This window comes from Lacerta agilis, chromosome 15, assembly GCF_009819535.1.
Source record: "Lacerta agilis isolate rLacAgi1 chromosome 15, rLacAgi1.pri, whole genome shotgun sequence".
In the NCBI taxonomy this organism is placed as follows: domain Eukaryota; kingdom Metazoa; phylum Chordata; class Lepidosauria; order Squamata; family Lacertidae; genus Lacerta; species Lacerta agilis.
In genome coordinates, this window is record NC_046326.1 from 32,701,149 (window position 1) to 32,713,828 (window position 12,680).

The window sequence follows — 12,680 nt, forward strand, 5'->3', positions numbered from 1 at the left end:
CGCTGTGGAGGGACATCTTGGCTGGCAGGGTTGGAGGGCCTGGTCTTCCACAGAGGAGGAGAACCTATGGTCCTCCAGAGTTTGGTGGACTGCAGCTCCCATCGTCTCTGGCTGTTGGTTATGCTAGCTGGGGATGATGTGGAGTTGTCCAGAAGGCCACAGGTTCTTCATCTGTGGACCTAGCAACTCCATGGTGCTTCTGATGGAACTCATCTAGGTCAGAGTGAGAGCTGCTACCCAACGTGAGCGTACCAGCATCACGTAACGTGGACCTTTTTTGAGGATCCCGGTGAGGAATGCCTGAGGGAGCGCAGCAGAATTTCTTGCCCAGGCAACATTGCTGTTTTCCACGATAAGAGCACAGATAGCCAACCTGGTGCCCCCCAGCTGTTGTTGGACTCCATCTCCCATCAGCCCCAGCCAGTATAGCCAATGCTCAGGAAGGATGGGAGTTTCAGTTGAACATCTGGAGGGCACTGTGTTGTCTATAACCCTAAACGTACACTGTGCCAATACCTGCAGTATTAGGAAGAAAGGGTGTGAAGAAACATCTTCTGTATTTTTCGTCTGCTGTTTTGAGGTATTCTTGCCAAACGTTTGCCCGTCAAGGCATGGTTTGGTAAGAATAGCCGACCAAAACAGTTGACCAAAATGACCAGAACTGCCTTCACCAACCTGGTGCCCTCAGTATGTTATTGGACTCTGCCAACTCCCATCAGCCCCAGCTAGTTTTGTAGAGTTGTGGTTCAAAACTTCTGGAGGGCACCAAGATGGGGGGGGGGAATGACTCAAATATAACTTCTGTGAGATCTTGCTTCAGAATAACATGGGGAGTTTTGTTATAGGTTCCGAGAGTTGTTAGGGGGTCCTCCTATTCTCCTCATGGAGCTACAATTCCCCTCAGAGAGATACACCATTCCCAGAGTTCCTTGGGAAGAGAGGGATCAATTGCTTAAACCACTTTGAGGGGATTTGTAGCTCTGTGAGGAGACTAAGGGACCTCCTGACAACTCTCAGCACCCACAACAAGCCAGAGTTCCCAGAATTCTTTGGGGGGGGGAGCCATGACCAGTCAAAGTGGTGTCTTAGTGCTGAAATGAATGCTTTGAGTGTGGTCTTCATTGGTCTTCGAGTGGACCTCTGGCAAAGCACCCCATGTAGCTTCTCAGTTTTGTTTTGAAGATTTGCTTCTATTCTATTTATGGATGGTCAGAAACAGATGTAAATTCTTCTCCATCATCTCCCCCATTTATGCCATTTCTCTGTGCTTTCCAATGGATTTATCCATGGGGCCTTTTTGGGGGAAGCCCCATTCCAAGGACAGCTCACGCTCCCCACCCAAGTTCTGAGGGCCTCATTCCCAGAGTACCGGCACCTTTCCCCCCCCCAAAAAAAACAAAACACTGTGCAAATCTATTCTAGACCAAGGGTGGGGAACCTCTGTGCCCCTCCCAAGATGTTTCTGGACTACAACTCCCATTGGCCATGCTGGCTGGGGTTGATGGGTGACATCATCTGGAGGGTCAGAGGGTCTGCTTCCCTAGATCATTCCCCTGCCCCAAAGATATTTTTGTACACAGGGCCAGTATCTGCTCACCTTTGGAGGACACACTCTCTTCATCAGGAGCTGAATAAATTCATAAAGGGATGTAATGCTTAATTTATTTTTTCCTGGTCATTTTGCTGTGTGAGCAGGGAAAGCCTTAGGGATCTGCGAGTGCAAAAATCAAAATATAAGGTCAGTCACAGAGGGTGAAGGAAGAGACACACACCCTGCCGAGAATCTAGAGCAGGGTTTCCCAAACTTGGGTCTCCAGCTGTGTTGTTTTTTTTTTTTTAAGACTACAACTCCCATCATCCCTAGTTAGCAGGACCCAGTGGTCAGGGATGATGGGGATTGTAGTCCCAAAACAGCTGGAGGGCCGAATTTGGGAAACCCTGCTCTAGAAAGCCAAATTCTTCTCTCTGTGAGGATAAAGAGGACTGGATAGCTCAGTTGGTTAGAGCACGGTGCTGGTAACGTCAAGGTTGCAGGTTCGATCTTTATATGGGACAGCTACATTGCAGGGGGTTGGACTAGATGATCCTCAGGGTCCCTTCCAATGCTGGTTCTGTGACTTATAGGAAGGACTATGTGAACCAGGCTTTGCCAAGCTTGGTGCTTTGAACTACAACTCCCAACCACCAGGAAGGCACTGGGTTGGCGAAAACACTTAGAAAACATTCAGAGGCAACGCAAAGCGCTGTGTGTGGTCTCCTTTCGTTAAGGCACAACGGTACACGCCGAAAGCCAAATACAGGAGGCCACATGTTGCAAAGAGGTGCCCGTGACTCGCCACCCTTCCTGGTCCTCTGCCTTTCGTTGAGGGTGCCAACCAAATATATGCATGTTGTCAACTTCACACCAAGACGGAACCCGAGGTACCAACCCAAGTCCTAACGGGAAGCTTTCCAGCAAGTCAGCACTTAAACCTGTTACGGATCTCTTAATAAATCCACTAAACGAACAAAGCCAACTTGTCGGCCTTCTGAGCAGGGCCAGAATTAAGCCGATACTAGATGTACAAATAAATTAAAATACGGATAACCTTTTACCCTTGTGGTATGTATTCCAATTTTGTAGTTTTAGTCACTTTTTTGGCTATCGAATTTTGTTAGAGAAAGAAAAAAAAATCAGTTTGACAGCTAATGTCCTATTTTGTTATCGGCTTAATTTTTTCCTTTTCCTTTTTTTTCTCTCTGTACAAAAGCTTTACAGATGGGAGTCTATTAAGTGTAACTACTTCTACAGATTATGTATTCATGTATCGCAGGCCCTGCGACAGGCTTGCTAAAGTGTGATGAGCTCATACTAAACCAATAAAACTTGTTGCGGAAGAGAAAGCCCCCCCCCCTGTTTTTTCATGTGGTCCCTTCTCTTAAGATGACACAAAACAGGAAGGAGTTGCACAGATGGACATTATAATAATAAATTTATTAAAACGGTCTCAGACCAGCTCCACCTTATACAACAAATCACATAGCAAAACATAAGAGGGATACAAAAAGCATTACAGTGCAAGTAAAACAGCAATTTAGATTAAATGTTAGCATGCCCCCACTGGTTACTGTTAAAAGGGTCAGCCGTTAAGAAGCTCTTGTTTCCTACGTCTAATGGCAGATACACAAAATTTAGCTACATTGATCGTGATTTCGGGGTCTACCAAGGCTCTTAGACGTTGGGATTGAGGTTCGTTCTTGAACTTTTGTAGGACCGGTGTAATGAACACAGATGGACATTAGAAGATGAGCTAAATACTTGAAATGTGTTAGATTTTTAAAAATAATTATAAAGAGAAAGGTTAAAATTCAAAGCACTTCCCTCTTCCTGACCAAACTCTATACCTTTCCAAATTTCCACTGGGTGGCTATCTTTTTCTCTTACCCAAGAGAACTTTTTTCCCACTGCTTTGACCTATATTTCCTTGAAGAAGCTCTGGGACAGCTCAGTTGGCAGAGCACGAGACTCTTAATCCCAGGGTTGTGAGTTCAAGCCCCGCATTGGATAAAAAGATTCCTGCATTGCAAGGGGTTGGACTAGATGACCGTGGTGGTCCCTTCCAGCTCTATGCTCCTTTCCAAACTCCTGTTTTACTCCCTCATATGGCATGGTAGAAGAAATGGCAATTCTGCTAAAGTCCCAGGACCTCCATCCTGTCAGTATTTTGCAGGAGAGATCCAAACACATACTGGAACTTTAAGTCTCTGCAACTAAAGTGGATCAAAGCAGTTGTTCTTTTTAAGTTTTTTTTTTACGGTTAGGAAAGTGATAGGGGAAATGTATTGAAAAGTGTGGGGTGAACGAATGATTAATGGAAAGGCATTTAGCCACTGAGCAATCTCATCAGGATAAAGGTAAAGGTAAAGAGACCCCTGACCACCAGGTCCAGTCGTGTCCGACTCTGGGGTTGCGGCGCTCATCTCGCTCTATAGGCCGAGGGAGCCGGCGTTTGTCCGCAGACAGCTTCCGGGTCATGTGGCCAGCATGACAAAGCTGCTTCTGGCGAACTAGAGCAGCGCACGGAAACGCCATTTACCTTCCCGCTGGAGCGGTCCCTATTTATCTACTTGCACTTTGATGTGCTTTCGAACTGCTAGGTGGGCAGGAGCTGGGACCGAGCAACGGGAGCTCACCCCGTGGCAGGGATTCGAACCGCCGACCTTCTGATCAGCAAGCCCTAGACTCTGTGGTTTAACCCACAGCGCCACCTGGGTCCCCCACAGCGCCACCTGGGTCCCCTCATCAGGATAATCCAGGACAAATGCTCCTTGTCACATAACTGCCCTGCAAACCATTGAAACGAAGGTTTGATAAAGACCAGGCATAGTCTAATTGCTGCATTGTGCATGCAAATCAGGACAAATGCTGAGTAAACAGCCCACCTGCAGGAGTGCTGCTTCTTTAATCTCTGATCAGAAATAATTGAGGAAACCAACAGCCTAGCAACAAAGCTCAGCCCAGCAAGTTGTTTTCACAGGTTGGCTCTATCAACAAATCTTTCAACTGCAGCTCTCTCGATTTCTGATTTTACCTGTCTTAAATTCAGACCTCCACATCCTCAGCAATTTGATCTATATACACTGTGTGTGTGTGTGTGTGTGTGTGTGTGTGTGTGTTCTCATGAAAATTCATCGGAATTTTAGCACCAATTACTTGTAACAAACACACTTTTGGTATTCAGTTTTGACTGATATACATCTTTTGCAAACAATTTCCCCCAGATATAATGCATCTTTGGATGCTGTCTTCAGTGTGGATTGTTATGCACACTTCACTTAATTGAATGCATTTTCCAACCTTGGCTGGATAGAGCTGCGGCACCAAATTTGGAGAAGCACAACTTTTGAAGGATCACTGCATTTCGGTCCGCGTATCAGTCTGAGAAGTGTGAAGTAGGTGCAGTTAAAATGAAAACAAAATCAAACGTCTCCTCCATAGCTACACCTAGTCTCACCTTTTAACCACTGCATGGTTACTGTGTTCTGGATCCTGTCTTTGCTTCAAGGAGATCTAGGTGGTGTGTTAGACCCTTGGCTATCTTGGGAGGCGAACTGGGTTCGGAGAAAGTGACTTGCCCAAAGTCACCTGGTGCGCGACACACCTGAGCAAAAAGCTGGCGCACCCACCACCCTGTCCACAGGGCCGGCACGTCCATTTAGGCGAACTAGGCAATTGCCTAGGGCGCCAAAATGGAGGGGGCGCTGGCCAGCCTGCCCCCCGCCACCGCCCAGTGCCACTCCACCAGCGGCAGAGCGATGGGGGAGGGGAAGCAGCCCGAAATCGGGCTTTTCCGCAGGGCCGGTGCTAGGGATTGGCGGGGGGCGCGCCGGAAGGTGATCTCGCCTAGGGCGCAAAAAACCCTAGCACTGACCCTGCCTGTCCGTTCAAATATCGCCACTCCATGCTATCTAGGCGTCAGCCCTGGAAGTTGCTAGGAGTTTGGATTGGTGTGTGTGTGTGTGTGTGTGTGTGTGTGTGTGTGTGTGTTCAAGCAGCTGCCATGGACTGGCTGGATGCCAAGGAACACCAGCTGGGGAACCCCCAAGGCAAAAAGGCTCAGAGCCCCGGGATTGGTGGTGGGATCACGATGAGTGGTCGGAGAGAGAAGAGGGTGCAGTGGCATAACATGGGGGTCCCAAGGGGACTGTTGCCCAGGGCGCACAATCTGGGGAGGGATTTTTAAAAGGGTTTCCGGGGCAGCAAGATGGCGAACAGCACCTAGTCAGCGTGAGCTCTCTGTTTTTATCTTTTAAAGACTGTTTTAATGAGCATAGAAGCTGGATAAAATTTAGGCACTCCATAGCACTTTTTAGCATTTTTAGTTTACTAATTAGGGGGATTCCTTTCGTTATTGTGGGAGATATCTACTGACCTTGAAGCTTTGAGGCGATTGTGTGAAGAGAGAGATGACTCAGCAACCGCGCAGCCCTGCTGATAAGAGGAGAGGAACTGGGAAACGTACTAGAGAATCAGAGGATATAGAGGATATAGAGGAATTGTTGTGCCTGCCTCTTGCCAAGCAAACGAAAATTAGTGAATTTTTCCCTGGGAAAACAAAGGATATTTTTAATATCCCAGTCTCAAACACCTTCTCCCCGCTAGCAGAGATGACTGACGAGGATGTTATGCTGAAAGTATCCCCTGATAAATTGCTCACTAACCCCTCAAGCAACAACACCACTAAATCAAAAAGGTCTAAAAAGGATACAATCTCTGGTATCCAACCGAAAGACTGCATTAGAGAAGGAGAAAGCTGCCTCTCTGATATATTATTTGAACATTCGACTACTTTAGACCTAGTTGCCAAAACAGTGGACTATATCTTTAAATTCATAAGAGACATCCGAGGATCCCTAGAGAAGATTATTACACTTGTATCCTTAAAAGGTGAACCAGCCCCCCCCCCCGAAACCCCCATCATGCCTGGCTCCGGCAGTGAGGGCTGGGCAAGTGCAGAGGGCGAAGAGCTGGCACACGCCCCAGACCCTGGCAAATGGTGCTACGCCCCTGAAAGGTGGTGTTGGAAGCTGAAGAGGCAACAGGGGTTAGTAAGCAGGAAGAGGCTGGGGCAGAGAGCAAGAGAGGAGGCAGGAGAGGAGCGGGGCCAGGAGACAGAGATGAGGCAGGCTGCTGAAGAAGCCAGGGAGTCTTCCCCTCCTGCTGCAATCGGCCCCACTCTTTTCTGGTCTCCCAGGACATGCAGAGAAATGAAGAGGGCTCCTACAGCACCAGAAGAGGCCGAGACACCAGCTGCAGCACCTCATGCACAGTGAATCTGGTCGTTTCCAGCCAATAACCTCCAGACTGGGCTCCTGCAACGTGTTGCATAAGGGGCTGCTGTTGAAGACTACCTGAGATAAGAGTATCCTTATCTCTTTGTTCTCTTTTCCTTTTATTTTCTTGTTTCGTTCTTGTTTTTGCTCTGCCTCCATCTTTTGTATTACTTCTCTATTCAGGGTTAAGGATGGGTTAACATGCAGGTGAAGGTGATGGGTGAAGGAGGACTCTGTGTGAGAGGCAGGGAAAGGGGAGATGTCCCGGGGTGGGAGGTTGGGTGAAAGCTGGGAGGGTTCACCTTTCTCTGTGTTGGTCAAGGTAAGATTTATCTGTGAAAGAGGACTTTGTATGTCTCCCCCCTCCCCGCTTTCCTTTTGTTTTCGTTTAGATTTTTTTTTTTAAATGCAATGTATTAATAAAATCTTATAAACTGGAAGAAAGAGGCCATCACCCTCTAAAACAATTCAATTTCTGTGCGGAACCAGCTCCAGCACAAAGCACATTTCCTAAAAGCAGAGGAGCTGTGCAACCTGTGGCATGGACCTGTCTCCAAGCCCCCGCTCTCTTTGAATACCTCGCAAAGGGCAGAACAACCCCCAAATCTTGATTCCAGCCCAAAGCATTCCTTCCTATTTTGAAGCTGATCTTGCTTCAATCTACCACTAGGTGGCGCTGTGGTCCTTATGGCAATGTGTTGAAATCCACACTTTCTGGATCAATGCTCCAATTCCCAGAATCAGCCTATGCCTCTCTTCCTAGCCTATTGATGATGCCTAGCAATTAACTGAAGGGATAGACTATCAGCGTGCCAAGGCTCCCTGTCCATTGCCCTATGCCAACTAAGTGTCTTCTTGTTATTTTGCTCCTGTCCACACTTCAAACCCTGTGTGAGTTTTCCCCCAGTCAGACGGAATGCCCTGTTCCCATACCATCGCTGCAGCACATCCCACCACTTGCCCTCTTCCCTCAGCAGTAAGAATGTTTGTGAACATTCTGGTGGGGGGGGGCGCAAGTGTTTGGCTTGAGGGTGCAGATTTCGTTATTGGATTACTAGAAGACTTCAACATCAACTTCGTTGGACTGGTCATGTTGTGCAGATGCCTGATTATTGTCTTCCAAAGCAACTTCTCTATTCCGAACTTAAAAATGGAATGCTTAATGCTAGTGGTCAACATTGTCTCAAGGCAAATCTTAAAATGTGTAGTATAAACACTGACAACTGGGAAACACTGGCCTGCAAGCGCTCCAGTTGGAGAACAGCCTTGACCAAAGGTGTCATGGGCTTTGAAGACACTCGAACTCAGGACGCAAGGGAGAAACATGCTAAGAGGAAGGCACGCTTGGCAAATCCACACCGCGATCAACTCCTGCCCGGAAACCAATGTCCCCACTGTGGATCCAGAATTGGCCTTCAAAGTCACTTCTGGACTCATTGTTAATGTTGGTATTTTCGCCCCTCCCATTGTAAGAATCTGTTGATCTTACATTATGAGAAAGGATGGGTTGGAAACTGCTCTTCTGTTCTTCCGTCCCTGACACAGAAAGGGTTTCGCTCTTAAGAGATGAGATGGCTGCATGAGAGCTGTTTCCCTCATGTATGCCTGTAGTATTTGTAGTAACTATTAGAAATAAATTAGGTATGCTTCAAAACCTCCACAGCTTGTTTCCGCATTTATACTCTGCTAAGTCTGGTGCTCACAATGAGGACCTGTTCTCCGGGAGTGTTCCTGTGATCGGAAGGACAGTGAAGGTGCTCCAGTCGCCTAGCCCATGCAGACGCTTAAGGCATGGGCTGAACCAGGCGTTGTTGTTGTTGTTTAGTTGTTCAGTCGTGTCCGACTCTTTGTGACCCCATGGACCTATCTTCCACTGCCTCCCGAAGTTTGGTCAGACTCATGTTAGTAGCTTCGAGAACACTGTCCAACCATCTCATCCTCTGTCGTCTCCTTCTGCTTGTGCCCTCCTCTTTCCCAACACCAGGGTCTTTTCCAGGGAGTCTTCTCTTCTCATGAGGTGGCCAGAGTATTGGAGCCTCAACTTCAGGATCTGCCCTTCCATTGAGCACTCAGGGCTGATTTCTTTAAGGATGGATAAGTTTGATCTTCTTGCATTCCATGGGACTCTCAAGAGTCTCCTCCAGCACCATAATTCAAAAGCATCAATTCTTCGGCGATCAATCTTCTTTAAGGTCCAGCTCTCACTTCCATACATTACCACTGGGAAAACCATAGCTTTAACTATACGGACCTTTGTTGGCAAGGTGATGTCTCTGCTTTTTAAGATGCTGTCTAGGTTTGTCATTGCTTTTCTCCCAAGAAGCAGGCGTGTTTTAATTTCGTGACCAGGCATATTGACAGTTAAAACCATGTTGATTGAAGACAATCTTCTTCTTCTTCTTCTTCTTCTTCTTCTTCTTCTTCTTCTTCTTCTTCTTCTTCTTCTTCTTCTTCCTCTTCTTCTTCCTCCTCCTCCTCCTCTTCCTCTTCGGCAAACACTCGTAGCCACGTAAGAAGAAGACTAGAAGACTCACTCCCAAGTTTCAGAGAAGGCCAGGCGCAGTCTGCAGGGTTCTTGTTGTTGCTACTGCTCCTTATTTTTTTAAAAAGCGAAACAATGCATATGTTGCTTGATCGAATCAATCAGCCAAATGTAGATGAGCTTAGGTGCTGTGACTCAGTTCTGCACCAGATGGAGATGTTTGGGTGGCTGGTGTTTGTGTCTGCGTCTGTGAGAGAGAGAAAGAGCCTGCATCAAGAAGATCGATCGATCGGCTACAGCACAGCTGGCTCCGGGTGATGACGAGACTTCTTTATTTACATTTCAATGCAGCCCCATAACCCACGTTCTCCGGATGCTGAACAATTCATTTGTAAAAAGCCATAAAAAATTAAAACCAAAGCTGCGCACACGCACCCCCCCAAAAAAGGGGGGGGGAGGAAGAAAATTAGAAGGGAGACAATGAGCAGCGTGGGAGTATTTAAAGGAGCATATTTTTAAAAAGCACTAAAACTATTAAGTTTAAATACTTTAAACTGAAAGGGCTTTTCTTAGCACCTAAAGGACCGAGTGAAATCTCTCTTGGGAGGATTTTCTGTAGTCAGTTTGATCTAAAGAGAATGCAGGAGTGCCACTGCAGTTGTAGACTGAGCCTCTGCAGCTCAGTAGGGTTTAAACCAGCCTTTGCCCACCTGTGCTGCTCCCTAGATGTTATGGACTCCTTATCGCCCCAGTGGTGGCTGGTGTCTATTGAGACTGGTTGGGCGGAAAGCAGGGAGGCCAACAGCAGGTGGCGCCAGAGCCAAATACACACAGAGCCAACCAGGAAGTCTTCACAGAGTGGCAGAAGATGGGGAGGGGATGGGGGTCAGTCAGTGCACAGGAACCAGAGCAGCAAGCCCCTCTGGAAGGAACAGCTTTGTTCAATTGGCATTGTGCAGGCTGGCTATGTCAATCGCCCTGTGTGTTGATAAATGTGTTATGTGTGTGTTCAGGGGTGCCATGTTGAATTGTTTGGCACCCAAACATCTCAGTGTGGACCAATTCCCTTCCCTCATGCTAGCTACACCTTTCTGTGTTTTCGCAATATGCATCCTCCCTTCCCTCGTATCCCATTCCTATTATAGTCAGTGCATCCTCTCTCTCTCTGTTGTTTTTCTTTTTTAAAAGCACATATATGGAGCTTTAGTTCTGAGCAAAAAGTGAGAGGAAGGCTTTGGGGCACTCGAGATGCTGTCAAACTTTGCTAGAGGAAAGAATACGGCTCTTGCATTTAAACCGTTTGAAGTATTAATTAAAAAGAATTATGCACAGGATGAAGGATCTGAAGTGTGCCTTTGAATCTCAATAAGGCATCGGGATTACAAATAGCCAGGGGAGCTGCGAAAGAAGGAGAGGGAGAAGCGGGGTGGGGCGTCGGGAGGAGAAAAATAAAGCTAGCTGCCTGTCTTGGGGGAATCTCCTGTTGGAGATGCACAAGGACCCCAGGGGGGGAAAACACACACACACATTCTGGACAACTTTTGGTACAATCTGCTAAGGATGTGAACCCGGAGTTCAGAAAAGGTTGAAGGACCAACCATGTTTGTTTGCTTTCATTTGAGATTATATCCTGCCTTTCCTCCAGGGAACTTAGGTTTTGTCCCCCCTCCATTTTATCCTCAAGACAACCCTGGGAGGTAGGATAGCCTGATGGTGACTGACCCAAGGACACCTGGTGAGCTTTGTGGCTGGATTTGGCCTCCCCAATCCTAGTCCAACACTCTGAATGGCTCAGTCGGTAGAGCAGGAGACTCTTAATCTTAGGGTTGTGGGTTTGAGCCCCACTTTGGGCAAAAAGATTCCTGCTTTGCAGGGGGTTGGACTAGATGACCCTCGGGCGCCCTTCCAACCCTATGATTCTCTGATTCGGAACCTGTCTCCTTCCAAATGCCATTGGACTCCAACTCCCATCATTCCTGCTGGCAGGGGCTGATGGGAATTGGAGTCCAACACGATCTAGAGAGCCACAGTTTAGCTACTCCTGCCCTAATCTCTGTGCTGCCCTGATCAGCATTATGCCCACATTAAAAACAAACAAACCCTTACCCAATGTGTCTTACAAGAGAATATAAGAATATGATCTTGGGGCCCCCCCAGCAAGGTTTCTCCAGTGCACTGCTTGCAGAGCACATTCTTGCAGAGCAACCGTCTCACTCCTGCACACCTTGAAGTGAAGGCTTCCTTCGCTTGCTTTCCACCACAGTACAAAAAGATGCTTTGGCAGGCTCCTCCCCCTTATGCCCTTCAGCCAATCAGCATTGAGCGAAGGGCTCTTTAAAATCCTGCCTCCCCAGCATCACTTTGGCAGATCGCACCACCCGAGGTTGGTGGACAGGTGCTATTCTCCAAGGAGACACCGGCAAAGCCCAATCTGGACTCGAGGATAGACCAAAGGACAGAGAAAAAGATAACAGGAAGATGCCAGAATTCGTGACAGGTGGGTAGCCGTGCTGGTCTGCCATAGTCGAAACAAAATAGAAAATTCTTTCCAGTAGCACCTTAGAGACCAGCTGAGTTTGTTCTTGGTATGAGCTTTCGTGTGCATGCACACGAAAGCTCATACCAAGAACAAACTCAGCTGGTCTCTAAGGTGCTACTGGAAAGAATTTTCTATTTTGTTTCCAGAATTCGTGACTCAGGCAAGGCTCAACTATAACATGATGTTACAAAAGTTGGTTGCCACGCTCTGCAAGATTCCGGGGGGTTCCAGGCACTCACCCAGGATCTGTGTTCCTCTGGAGAACTGAGACACAGTGGGGACTGTTGAAGCTTTAACAAATTGGTTTATTCACCTGTTTACACGTTCCGTCTGCATGGAGGGAGTCCAGATCTTACAGCATGGTCATCCCAAGAGGGGTTTGTCCCCCCCACAGCAGTGCAGCTCTGGAAACCAATGCATCTCTCCCAGCCAGCCTTCAGCCAGCCTGCCCAAGATGGATCCCAGTCTTCTTCCCAGAACACCCTGCTAAAAACTCTCTTTTCCTGTCACCTTGCACCCACTTACCATGGTAAGCTTCCAAATCCCCAGCTTCTGTTCACACCTCAGGGCAAGCAGGGAGGACAGTTCTCTTGCATTGCCATGTTTCTTAATGACCCTAGCTTTTGCATAGGCTGGCTCAGGAATTCCTGTATTTCTCCCTTCACATCCCAAATAATAAGAATCTTACCATTTATCGATTTCTGCTGGATCTGGCCAACTAGTCCAGCATCCTGTTCTCACAGTGGCCGACCAGATGCCAAAAGGCAGGGGTAGTCTGGAATGTTTTGCCGCTGTAGTGAAATGGCCCGAGGTGTCACTCTGTTCTATGCGGCAAGGGTGGAACCG